At 33.3% G+C, this 13336-nt stretch overlaps 1 protein-coding gene across 1 annotated transcript in view; it reads left to right on the top strand.

Annotated features, from left to right (window-relative positions):
• The first annotated feature begins 609 nt into the window (after window positions 1-609).
• LOC149788899 (plexin-A1-like) overlaps window positions 610-13336 on the top strand; it is a 336630-nt gene continuing 323903 nt past the window's right edge. The window contains exon 1 of the mRNA XM_089975025.1: window positions 610-758. The gene's annotated coding sequence lies outside the window, so the exon portion shown is untranslated. The remainder of the gene's footprint in view (window positions 759-13336) is intronic.

The raw sequence follows: 13336 nt of genomic DNA, 5'->3' as shown, positions 1-13336 counted from the left end.
ATATTTTTAGATACCTATATTAAAACAAAGCATAAGAATAGTATTCACTTGACCAGAGAAGTCAATGGCAGTTCACAGCAGAAGAGGTTTATGCACCCCAACCCCTATTTTATACCTGCATTTTTCACATCCAAATGCCATTTTTGACAGCATGTGGTGCTCACAGTGCAAACGCAAGCCCTTTCCCTGGATGAAAATTTTGAAAAACATTGTCTACTAAATAGTTTGATGCAATTCAGAATAGTTGTCGTCCAAGCCGTTTTTTAGATACTCTAATTGCCTTGAACCCACGTGACTACTGCTATGGGAGGCTAGCTCTTCTTCCTAGCCAACTATTGGTATTTCACTATCAACATACTGCAGAGCAACTATGGAAGGTGTACATGCCTGACATAAGTTTCAAGAACAACACAAGCCCAAAACACCTAGTTCACAAATATATAAATATCTATAAATACTAAACAATAATAGCTGAAAAAGTCACACCATAGCCTTAAGTTAAGAAATTTGCCTGGGGCCAATTTATGAAACTGGACCCTGCCACCTTACTAAACTGGCGTTATTCGTGGAGACCTAGGGGCTGATAACTGAAAGGTTTCAATTCACGAAGAGGGCGCTGCAAACCAGGAACCATCAGTTGGGGTGCAAGAAAAACATGATTCCAACAAGTTTACCTTGAGTGTTATTTGGTGTAAAAGTTACTTGATTATATTGGAAAGTTTAATACAGTACGATATTCTACAATTTTGGAGTCTCTGGTAAGTATAGGTTTCCAGTTACATTTTTAATTATTTTTTTTTTACCTGCGCGCTAGATGCGATATGACAGCTAGGACTAATATTTGGAAAAGAAGGAAGGTAGGAGCATTGGAGTCTGACGTGTTATCAAAAAACAAATACAAAAAAAATACGATGAAATATGTGACAACACGAAATGACCTTTTCCGTACTTTTGTACAATAAGTGTGTATTTTTATTGTACAGATTATTTTATTTCGTGTTGATGGATTCTGTGACAACACGAGATAACCTTATCTATATCATAAATGTGTGTATTATATATAATACAGAAGGTTATTTCGTATTGACACATATTTCATCGTATTTTATTGATAAACACCAGACTCCTGTGTTAGGAGTACTAGTAGTTGCCCAGTCTGCTAGCCAATGCCACTGGATTTCTTCTTCTTCTATATAGGGTCTGGTTCTGGAAACAAGTAAACATTATTATTGTAATTGTTATTATTATTATAGAGCGTGTCATCCTTGGGAAAAGGAAAGGCCATGTAACCACATGTGGCTGACATAATCTTTTTTATCTTCTCTAAAATAATGACCCTATTAGGAACAAAAATTATCCTGAGTGACAAAAGTCTCTCTGCTAGAACAATTTTGTGACCTATTCTGAGACTGTACCCTGTGGCTGTATGCAGTAATTTGAGGAACATTTGTCATTTGGTATATGGCCTTTTTGTCTTCATATTGGTTTTTTGTCAATATTAAGTTTGTGTCAGTGACCATTGTTTCCAAAATCAAGTACCAATGGTCTCATGTTGCGCTAAACAGTTTTGGGAAGATGTACCCTCTCACTGTAAAATTCACCTGCTTTAGAAACAAAACCAATAACCATTGACATATATATTCAGATCAACTCGTCATATTTAGAAACCAAATTGTTACAAGGATTGGCATGACAAGCCCAATCCTTTGATAGCCCCACCCGCCCATGCAGAGACAATAATAACAATAATAATATTCATACTAACTTTATTTAGTCACATAAATCATTTTGCAACCAACTTATGATAATTTTTATAGTTGCAATAACCTATACTAAATTAAATTAGGCAATATTTCACCTGTAAGGGAATGATAGTTTATCCTAGATATTTTTTGATGAAGAGGTAAGTGGACTTGCGGTGGATGGATTTACTGCAAACTCCATAGGGTCTGTAACATACTCCTCCTTCACACCTACCCACATTACTAATATTGGAGCTGTATGTAAAACTAGCTGCAATAATGTGGAGCCTTGGCTAAAATCTATGATTGGATTGTGTACTTTGCTGATGAGGAAAGGTACGGTAGGAGTGATAATATTAGCATCATGTAGGACCAACTGTTTAATCTTGTGACTATGAATTTCTTTCTAACTAGAATATTTGCTTTTTTTAATCTCAAGATTATTTTTTCCCCAAATAATATGATGGATATAATTAGTTCTTTTTTCTGCAAATCAGAGCAAGAGTATTTTAGGCTATTTGGTAGCCAAAATGTCAAAAAAAACAAAAAAACTTCTAAAGTCACCTCTAATACAAAAATTTTCGTCCTTATAGACCCTTATTACAAAATCATCCACTTTGAAAATTTCAGTATATGCCTCAAAAAAACCCAGCTAGGATAAAATGAGTGGCATGCACATTGTAGTTCAAAACTTAATGTTGAATATGGATGAGAAACGTGTTTCTAAATTAATTCCCTTGGCCCAAAGAATAGTGAGGTCAATAAATAGACCAGCTTGCTGACTCTCTTATGTGGCACTGAACTAGCACTCAGTTGGGTGCTTTGCTAGTTGTTAAATGCAATGTTTCCAAACAATCATATCCCCACCCTCAATTTAGTGTTCTACTTTAACAGATCTCTTAATCTCCTGTTAGAAAAGAAAATGTTATCTCTCTTGCATCTTTGACCTTGTATACACCTCTCTCTCTGTTTTATGCACAAACACACTTTGGAGTACTGTCCACTTATTGTACACCCTGAAGATTTTTGCTCAGAAAAGTTAACCCTATTGTACAAATCAAAGATGTTTTTACTATCAGAAAAGTTAATCCTATTGTACAAATCAAAGACGTTTTTACTATCAGAAAAGTTAACCCTATTGTACAAATCAAAGACGTTTTTACTATTAGAAAAGTTAACCCTATTGTACAAATCAAAGACGTTTTTACTATTAGAAAAGTTAACCCTATTGTACAAATCAAAGATGTTTTTACTATTAGAAAAGTTAACCCTATTGTACAAATCAAAGATGTTTTTACTACTAGAAAAGTTAACCCTATTGTACAAATCAAAGATGTTTTTACTATTAGAAAAGTTGATCCTATTGTACAAATCAAAGATGTGTTTACTATTAGAAAAGTTAACCATATTGTACAAATCAAAGATGTTTTTACTATTAGAAAAGTTAACCATATTGTACAAATCAAAGATGTTTTTACTATTAGAAAAATTAACTCCATTTCATTAGTTAAGAGTGGTCTGATTTTGCTTTAGAAAGTCATATTTTAGCCATCAGTTACTCTTGCCTTAAATTAACGTTACATTATACTTCTCAAGTGATATGCTATCAGCATAGTACTGATGTCACATGACCCAGGTCTAGCCACTCATTTGCATTATGTTGCTTGCTTTAAGAATTTATTCTCAACTTTCTCTTAACTGAAAAATTTGTATTTACTTTCAACTAGTGGTTAGTGATAATGCTATATAAGGGAATAAGCACTTAGTTGTGATGCCATATAAGGGAATAAGCACTTAGTTGTGATGCCATATAAGGGAAAAAACACTTGGCTATGATGCCAGATCAGGGAGTATGCAGTTAGTTAAGCTCTCACCTTGTTTTACTCAACTTTATTGTAAGCAGACAACACATCTTATTTGTGTGGTGTTACTACTAGGATGTTCCCCCTCTGCATACAACATGAAATAATTATTCTTGACACTATTGTTTGATCACTGATCAGTAGCTACCTCCATTGAAGTTTTATGATCCAGGTTCTGTACTCATCTACCCAGCAGATCATATCTGATCTCAATTCAGCAACAACATATGTTGAAATTTCATGATCTCTCCTCAATGTCTGTATTGTCCAGCACAGCATCCTGTAATTTGATCATAGAACAGTAATTATTTGTATCTTTGTTGAAATTTTATGATCCCTTGTCTGTTTCTGTACTTTCCTGCACATTGGTCTGTCTTTCATCTTTGATCTGTAACAACTTCTGTCTTTAAATTTTGTAATCTTTAATTGGTATTTAGTTTTGTAAAGTTTCTCATTGTATAACCAAGTAGAGAATTACTTTTTTTCAGTCTGCATGATTAGCCAATAAAATTTCAGTTTAAATATTGTTTTAAAACTGGAATGCACAGGCACAAACTGTAAGAGAACATGGTATAGGTAAGTTAAGCAAAAGCACAAATTTCTTACCTCACATAAGTAGGACATTATTTGTCTTAAAAGAAACCAAACTATGAAATGAAGACAACTTGTTTAAACCTATCATTCTCTCTAGAATATGTCAAATTGGATTCTATGACTACTTTCTTGACAGAAGTAGTAGTAGCAGCAGTAAAATAGACATTGCAAAAACAAATCTTTTTTTTTTTGCATTAGTTCAGGACATTATGCTTGAAATATGTCATCAGGTTGATATTTCTCATTAATTATGAACTCAAAGATTGTAAAGTTACAGCAAACGAGAACTGTTATATTTATAATTATGAAAAAATCTGTAAAGAAGTTTGATGGTTTTACCTTGCCATTCTTATGCTTCTTTATAGTCACTCTTTTTTTAAAACCTGTACATAGCACTATTCTTGCTGTGTAGAAATAGATCAAACAAAAGACAAATTTCACCAGATATACCTGAATTATGAACACTTGTTTATAGATTTGATAAGGTTCTTTATGACATGGCAACAGTGAAAGTTATTCAGTGCCAAGGCAATTTGAATAAAGTGCCTTTTTGAAGGAATCACACCATTAGTCAATCTGGGCTAATCCAATCATTGGATTCAAACCTACAATATTTTGGTTGTCAGTTTGGCGTGGTAATCAGTGTTCATTAACCACCTCCTACAACTTTGTTTTTGGAATTTAATGCATCAAAAATAAAAAATTTGCAAAACTTTTTGTGTCTCAGAGACCATTCGGAGCTATTTAATTGCCTTAATGTGAATTGTTTCAAAGGATGCTGTTAGAAGGATGTTGTTTGAAAGTTAACTATGTGAATTAACAGTCTTATTTGTTTTATTTCATGAAATGATAAACAAGTACAAAAGATTTAGCCAAGGAAAATTTGCTTCAGCGGTAGCATGATTATCTGTATGATTGTGCTGTTTCATTGGGATATGGGAAAGGTCAAGCAATGGCCAATATATAAAATAGATAACTGTTTGAAAGGGAATATTGTTGTCATGCATGAGCAGATTGTATCCAAACTGATTGATGATGAATTTATACCGGTAATTGATTTACTTGTAAATTTGAAGTTTTGTCGAAACCGGCTTTATCTTCAGAAAGTCTCAAGTCTGGATGTCAGGGAATTTAAAAGTGACCAATCCTTAACCAACTCAATTAAGTTTATCATGGAAGAAACTGAAAATGGTTCATCTTGACCAAGCTAGTTTTATTTGAGCATGAGAAATCTGAGTGTATAAATCACCATAATATAAAGTGTTCACTTTAACCAACTTTAATTTGACTTGAGCATGAAGCCAGAAACTGTTTAATACATGTATCATATATTAGGCCTAAATTTCCTCATGTATTATATATTAGTCCTTTTCCTCATGTATCATATTTTAGGTCATTTCCTCATGTATCATATTTTAGGTCATTTCCTTGTGTATCATATTTTAGGTCATTTCCTGGATGTTGTCTGATACTTTTTGTTAGTATGCACACTTAATTTAAGAAGAAATATATTTCTTTCTACTATACAAAATGGCAGGTTAAGAATAGGTAAGATTTCCGTAGCAATTTATTGTTGCTGTTCAGCTCATTACTCAAACAATACAATTATTACTGTGATGTCCAAGTCATAAACAGAAAAGCAATAGTACCCCCCCCCAAAATTGTGCAAATTTAGGGATAAAACTACCTTCAGATTAAAAAAAAAAGTAACCCCAAAAAGAGAGAAACAAGATTTATAAATTTTATTTGATAATCTTTGATGTTTACAATCCTAGTAAATATTGTAAAATGATAGATAACACTATTGTTGTAGGTTTAATTATTTTATAATTGTTTGGTTGCAAGGAAGAAGAGCATGGCATAGTGTAAGTTGAGACTGAGGAAGGATGCAGTAAGTTAAGTAGAAATTAAACAAATTGTAAATAATAAGAATGTTTTCCTGAATTTTGGCAAAAGGTTTGAAGGAAGTTAATTATATGTTAAAAACATGGGCAGTGTAGATTGCTAATCTTGTCAATTATACTGCTTGCACAGTTGTAATCATTAGAGATAAAGCTTGCTACTGGTCTCCAGATTTTTTCAAGTTTTTCTGTCAAAGGTTTCGGTCATAGATGCCGTACTTTGACATAATAATCTAATTATTGATGGATGAAGGTCATAAGGCTTCTGCTGGATGTCTTGTTGGTTTATTTGTGTGGGTATATTGTTTTTACTATAAATGCAAGCATACTACTGCTATTGTCTTTTAACCGTAATGCTATCCATGAAGCGTACTATCTGAACTTGAAAGTTTGATCCAACTGCAAGCTGCAAAGACCCAGATGTGCCAGCAGATTTGGGTCTTTGCCAAAAAACAACAAGATAGACCCTGGTTTGCTAGTTCGTTATGGGATGATAGATCAGGTTCTGTGCTGTTTTCAGTTGGGCACCACTTATAAGAGACTATATTTGGTTTGTATTGTCCATCCAATCAAGATTATAAATAATCAAATGTTACTGAGTGAGGGGGCCCCGAGTGGTCTAAAGCACTCTCTGTTAAGGATCACTGCCATCTCACCTCTGTCTGCGTGGATTCGAGTCTCGGATTCGGCTAATGTAGGTGTGTGAAAAAGCTTGCCAGTAGCTTCTCGTTTGTTGGTGGTTCTTCCTGGGTTTTCCCGGGTTCTTCCTCCGCTATTAATACTGGCCGCCATGTATAGCCTATCATGTGCTAAAAAGTGGCGTTAAACCCTACAACAACAACAACAATTACTGAGTGACTAATGGAGTATTAGTGAATTTTTTATTATTATTTTATTGTTTTAGTTTCTTAAGGAATAGAGAAGTAAGGAATTTTTGTATTGCCTGTGATTGCTGAGACATGATAAAGTTTCTGGCAGCAACAATATTTTCATCATCATTGTTAAGAATAATGTTCTGTTGATGGTTTTCCATTTCTTTAACAAATAACGTATAATATGCACAATATAAGACAACAGTTTGACTCATCTCAAAATAATTGAGTTATTTTGAAAATCAAACAAGTTTCAAGCATGGAACACAGGCACAAGCATCAGTGAACACATACAAATATAACAATATGATATTGTAATGTAAAGTTCATGTGCCAGAGATATATAAGTAAGCAGGAGGTATTTATATTAGAACTGTTTGATTGTCTTAAAATTTTATTGATTTAAGACAGTGAATATGAAAATAAGAAATGCTGGGAGTCTGCATTTTGTCATTGCAAATTATGTTCCATACCAGTAGACCAGTGTGTTCAAACTTGGGGTACCGTCAGCATCTTTTTGATAAAAAGATATTGCTTATGTCGACAAGAACAGGTTTTCTGGACACTTAATACATAAATTTTGGTATTTCTAAAATTCGTTCATATATTGGTAAAATTTTGTATATAATTCAATGGAAAATGTCTATACATTGATCTATAATTAAATGTCATGCCCAATTTGTGGGTCTTAAAAATTTGTTCTTTTTGAATTAGAGACATTATTACCCCTAACTACATTAGAGACATTATTACCCCTAATTACATTAGAGACATTATTACCCCTAATTACATTAGAGACATTATTAGCCCTAATTACATTAGAGACAATATTACCCCTAATTACATTAGAGACATTATTACCGCTAATTACATTAGAGACATTATTACCCCTAATTACATTAGAGACATTATTACCCCTAACTACATTAGAGACAATATTACCCCTAATTACATTACATTAGCCCATTAATGTGGCAGACTATAACTTTTGTAAAAGATGACCTTGTACTGAAAAGGAATTAATGTTCTGATCTTTATAAGTAGCCAGAGATAAGAATGGACCTGTTTTGAAACATGGTTACTGTGAATAGACCAGGTTAGATTGTTATCTACCGTTACACCAAGAGTTTATTATGAGAGATTATTTTAAGGTTAATGATGTCCAATAGAACCTGGAGTATGTCACTATTTAGCCTTACTCATTTTTGTTTGTTATAACCAGTAGAGCTTTTTTCTTCTTCTTTATTTATAGTATTCGCAAATATCTTTCAGTTGATGCCACTAAAACACTTGTGTATTCATTAGTACTTTCAAGACTGGACTATTGTAACTCAATTCTGTCTGCTTCATCTCAATATCCTCTCCAGAAACTTCAAAAAGTTCAAAACACAGCTGCTCGGATCATACTTAGAGTACCATGATGAGAGCACACCTCCCCGCTGCTCTGCACCCTACACTGGCTATCCATTCGATCCAGAATCAAACACAAAATTTGTTCTCTGTGCTACATTTCACTGTTGGACTCTATCTGACCTCACCCATGTGTACACACCAGCAAGATACTTAAGCTCCTCTTCTGACAATCATATACTCATTATTCCCACTATAAAAACAAAGTCATATGGACAGCGTTCTTTTGCATACCAGGGCCCAGCAACGTGGAATGAATTGCCCACTGAACTTAGACACAAAGACACAGTGATCCCATTCAAGAGTGCTCTCAAAACTCACTTATTTTGACTGCAAGAACAAACTTAAAGACCTAATAATGTTTCCTACCTTAAATATTCTCAGCATGTTTTTTATTTTCTAATGTTTTTCTAATTTCGTGTTGTTTTTGTAATAATAATATTATTGTTTCTTATCTTATAGGTGTTGTCTAATGTTGTAAAGCGCTTAGAGCTTCTAAAGATTAGGCGCTATACAAAGTCCTCATTATTATTATTATTAATAATGTTATCTTTCACAATACTTCAAATCTGTTAAGAGAATCTTGTTAAGTTATTTTTATGTTTAGTGTTGGTTTTACCGATTTAAAATACTGTAGTTTCATCTGCATAGAGGTTTATTAAAAAAAATTGAATTCCCTATCTTAACGGTTAAATCATTAATAGATAAGAGTCCTGTAGTACTTCACAATTAATATATTTTACTTTTAGAAAGGTGACCATTATGGATTTTTTCGTGTTCTGTTGGTTAAGCAAGAAGTAAAAGAGTTCAGGGCATTTTTATTAAATTGACAGACTTTTCAGTTTTTCAAGCAAATTTCATGTTGAACAAAAATCAGCTATAATAGTACCAAGGATTTCTTCTTTATCTAATGGATGTAGCTTTTATGCCTCATAGATAAGGAATACAGCAATTTCACACGAGTCCTTCTGTCCATATCCAGACAGTTTATCATGAATAAGATCAAAAGCGTTTAAATAGTTCACAAAAGAATCATGTACACATTTCTCTGGTAATTTGAAATGAGGAAGAATAGAGATAAGCCTGTAGTTATTTGCATCATCTTTTATTCCAGCTTTATGCAAGTTCATTGTCTTTGCACTTTTTGAGGTCTGTGGAAATTTGTTACAGCTATACTGTGTTTGCAGATAAAGGTTTACTCTCTAGTTTAGCAGGTCTGCTATCCTTAATAGCCCATGTCAAATCATATCAGGTCCTGTGGGTTTATAGTCATTCAATATATATTTTAACAATGTATTTCGAGACAAATTCAGAACTCATCACCAGAATTTCAAACTTTATGTCATAAGGAGCTTTGTGAACAAAACATTATATTCTTGAAATTTTTCAGTGGTTTGATAAAACAAGTCATTAAAAATATTTGAGTTACTACTTCAGCAGTATAAATGTCCTCATGAATGAAGGATATAAGTTTAGTTTTACTCTTAACTCGGTAAAACCCTCCAGATAGTTTAGGATTATTTCGATTGTCATCCAACACTTTTACTAGTGTGCTGTTTTAGCTTGCTTTATCATTTGAATAACTTCACTCTTTCAAATTTTATATTCATCTTGATTTGCAACAGATTTTAAGATGGACTATTCACTTCATTGCATCGGAAATTTCTGGTGTGATCCAAACTTGTTGATGATCTTCATTGTCCAGTGTGTTTTTAAAATGGCATGTTTGATTAGTTTTTAAAATGGCATGTTTGATTACAGTTTTTAAAATGGCATGTTTGATTACAGTTTTTAAAAAGGCATGTTTGATTACAGTTTTTAAAAAGGCATGTTTGATTAGTTTTTAAAATGGCATGTTTGATTACAGTTTTTAAAATGGCGTGTTTAGTTACTGTTTTTAAAAAGGTATGTTTAGTTACTGTTTTTAAAATGGAATGTTTAGTTACTGTTTTTAAAAAGGCATGCTTTTTTTTACTGTTTTTAAAAAGGCATGCTTTTTTTTACTGTTTTTAAAAGTGCATGTTTGTTTAGTGTTTTAAAAGTGCATGTTTGGTTACTGTTTTAAAAGGGTATGTTTGGTACTGATTTTAAAAGGGCTTGTTTGGTTACTGTTTTTAAAAGGGCATGCTTTTTTACTGTTTTTAAAAGTGCATGTTTGTTTAGTATTTTAAAAGTGCATGTTTGGTTACTGTTTTAAAAGGGTATGTTAGGTACTGATTTTAAAAGGGTTTGTTTGTTTAGTGTTTTAAAAGGGCATGTTTAGTTACTGTTTTTAAAAGGGCATATCTGTTTACTGTTTTTAAACGGGCATGATTGTTTACTGTTTTATAAAGGGAATGTTTGGTTACTATTTTAAAAAATGCATGTTTGTTTGCTATTTCTAAGAAAAGATCATTCAAGCATGTAAAGCATCATCAACATATTCAACGATTTGTATTGCATTCCATGGAATCTGTGTCATATCCATCAGAACTTTTGTAGTATCAAAGTTTTGAAATGATCTATAAGTAATGGATTTATGAATATTATTTTTCTGTGATTTGCTATTGCCTTTATGTGTTAGAGGTATTGCAAAATTGTCACTTAAGACAGTTGTAAGAATGAATACTTCCAGAACGTTTTCTTTTGCATTGGCATAAATATGGTCTATAAGTGTTTTAGAGGCAGAATAAGATTTAACTAATGTGGATTCATTTGCTACTTGCTCCATACCAGTAAAATCCATCCATTTTTTATATTTGATTGTTCAGAAGGTCATGTGACTTAGAACATACAATTCCTTTCATTCACTTGAAATTGTATCTATTTAAGTATAAAGACACCAATCATTACTTAATGAATCCTGATCCAGCTATGTGTAGATTACCATTTTCTGGAGTAATCTGTAGCCAAATGGATTTATTTCCTGTATTTCTGCACATATAGGTCTTCCCTTCTTTTAGCAACAGCAAAATGTACCAGTTTTAACATACACAAGGAGCCCACCAGCTCCTCCTGCTTTCCTATTCCTATAAAAAGATTAGTCATGGACAGTGATATACAAAAAAGTTTCAGCCTTACTTTCTGTCAGCATTGGCACTGAGAGTCCAGATTAATGTACATTATTTTTTTGGTGAGGTTAACAATAACTTCACTTAATCCATCTAAGAAATGCATTTGTCATATTGGAATACTGCAACATGACATCTTTAGATTCCATGTAAGTGATTTGTTTGGTGAATAGATTTAATATTGCACATATTAACATTCTAAATCACTATTCCACCTGAAAATACTCTCTCTGCATTGTGACAATTAATTTGATGACTATAAAATCATGAAAGTTTAGCACAGTTGCCTGTAGGATGTTAAAATAAAATACAAGCCACAATAATAGAATTGATGCCATCAGCAGTTGCGGACATTACTTTAATGGCCCCAATGACAGACGATTCCACTACTGTCTTGCGCTGCAAAGGATAACTATCAAGGGTTCCGTAAACGACAAGATTCTAAGCCTGGAAAATACATCCATTAAGCTCTTATTCCACCTACAAGCCCCAATGGAATGGCTTGCTGTATCTTGCAAGGGGGTACAAAACTATTTATTTCTGGTTATCTAACTATACATAGGTACCAGTAATCTAGAACTACATCTCATGGTCATGTGACTGTTGACACATGTAAAGTGGTGGGCAGAAGCACAAGAAAACATGTTGCATAATGATGGTGCTTGAACTAGCCAAAATGTTAATACAAGCTTCCTTTTAAATCATTAAGTATACTTAAAGCTCCTTTTAAATCATTCAGTAGACTGAAATTTAATTACCTGTACATGTAATTGTAATATTTCTCAACATTCATTATCACAGCTGTGGTAAACTATGCTTATTCCCACCTCTGTAGTGGCACAGCATGGACACTGTGATGCTGTTTGTTTGCAAGCATGATTATCCTATTGGCAAAATGACCTCCACATTCTTCTTAAATTATTTTCTTATTTATTCCTCATGACAGGCTTATTGGGGATACGAGATTGTTTGCTGACAATCTGACCAAAATTAGATTATCATTAGATATAGGTATACATCTAAATATGAATATATAATAACGCTTCTTGACCCATGGGCTGCCATGCTGTTTTGAGTGGGTTGCCAAGACCCATTGTAATATTTGAAATTTCCTAGCAAAGTGTTTTTTTAAGAATGTGATGGGTCACTAGACCAACATCACAAACCTAATCTGGGTTTTCATTCCAAAAGGTTGAGAACCACTGATGTAAATAATCATTGAAAGCACACTTCAGTGTCAGGGGTATACGATGCCCTCCTTCTGTCCATCTGCCCACACAGGTACAATTCAGTGTCAAGGGTATATGATGCCCTCCTTCTGTCCATCTGCCCACCCAGGCACACTTCAGTGTCAGGGGTATATGATGCCCTCCTTCTGTCCATTTGCCCACCCAGGTATACTTCAGTGTCAGTGGTATATGATGCCCTTCTTCTGTCCATCGGCCATCCACCCATCTATCAGTTCTGTCTGTAACTGTAGCTCAGCTTCAAACACTGGCTGGAAATTCACCAAACTTATATTTTGAGCTATTGCTGTCATAAATATATGTATTGCTGTCATAAATATGTGTAAGATGAATATTTTAGCCAAGACTTTTATATCTAATTCTTGCCATATTTTGGATTAGCACCTATAAGTCATTGTTAAAGGGGGTGATAGTATGAGGGAAGAGATTTTTATATTGTTTCAAATAAGGAAATATTTAATAAAATGCCTGGGAATTTGTGATAGCAAACTAATGAAGTTGTACTAACTGCTGTTTTTCAGCTTGCAAGCACATTCAGACTCTTTGAAACTAATTGTATACTGTAGTTTCTTTGATTTTATCTTTTGTCGTTGTTTGTGAAGTTCTATGAAAATTTGTTTTACAAGGAAAATTTATATTTTTGGCTAGCATATATTTC

Source organism: Sinohyriopsis cumingii, chromosome 11, assembly GCF_028554795.1.
Source record: "Sinohyriopsis cumingii isolate HCF-2022 chromosome 11, ASM2855479v2, whole genome shotgun sequence".
Taxonomy (NCBI): domain Eukaryota; kingdom Metazoa; phylum Mollusca; class Bivalvia; order Unionida; family Unionidae; genus Sinohyriopsis; species Sinohyriopsis cumingii.
Note: the sequence above shows the minus strand (reverse complement) of the source record. Positions and strands in the feature narration are given on the sequence as shown.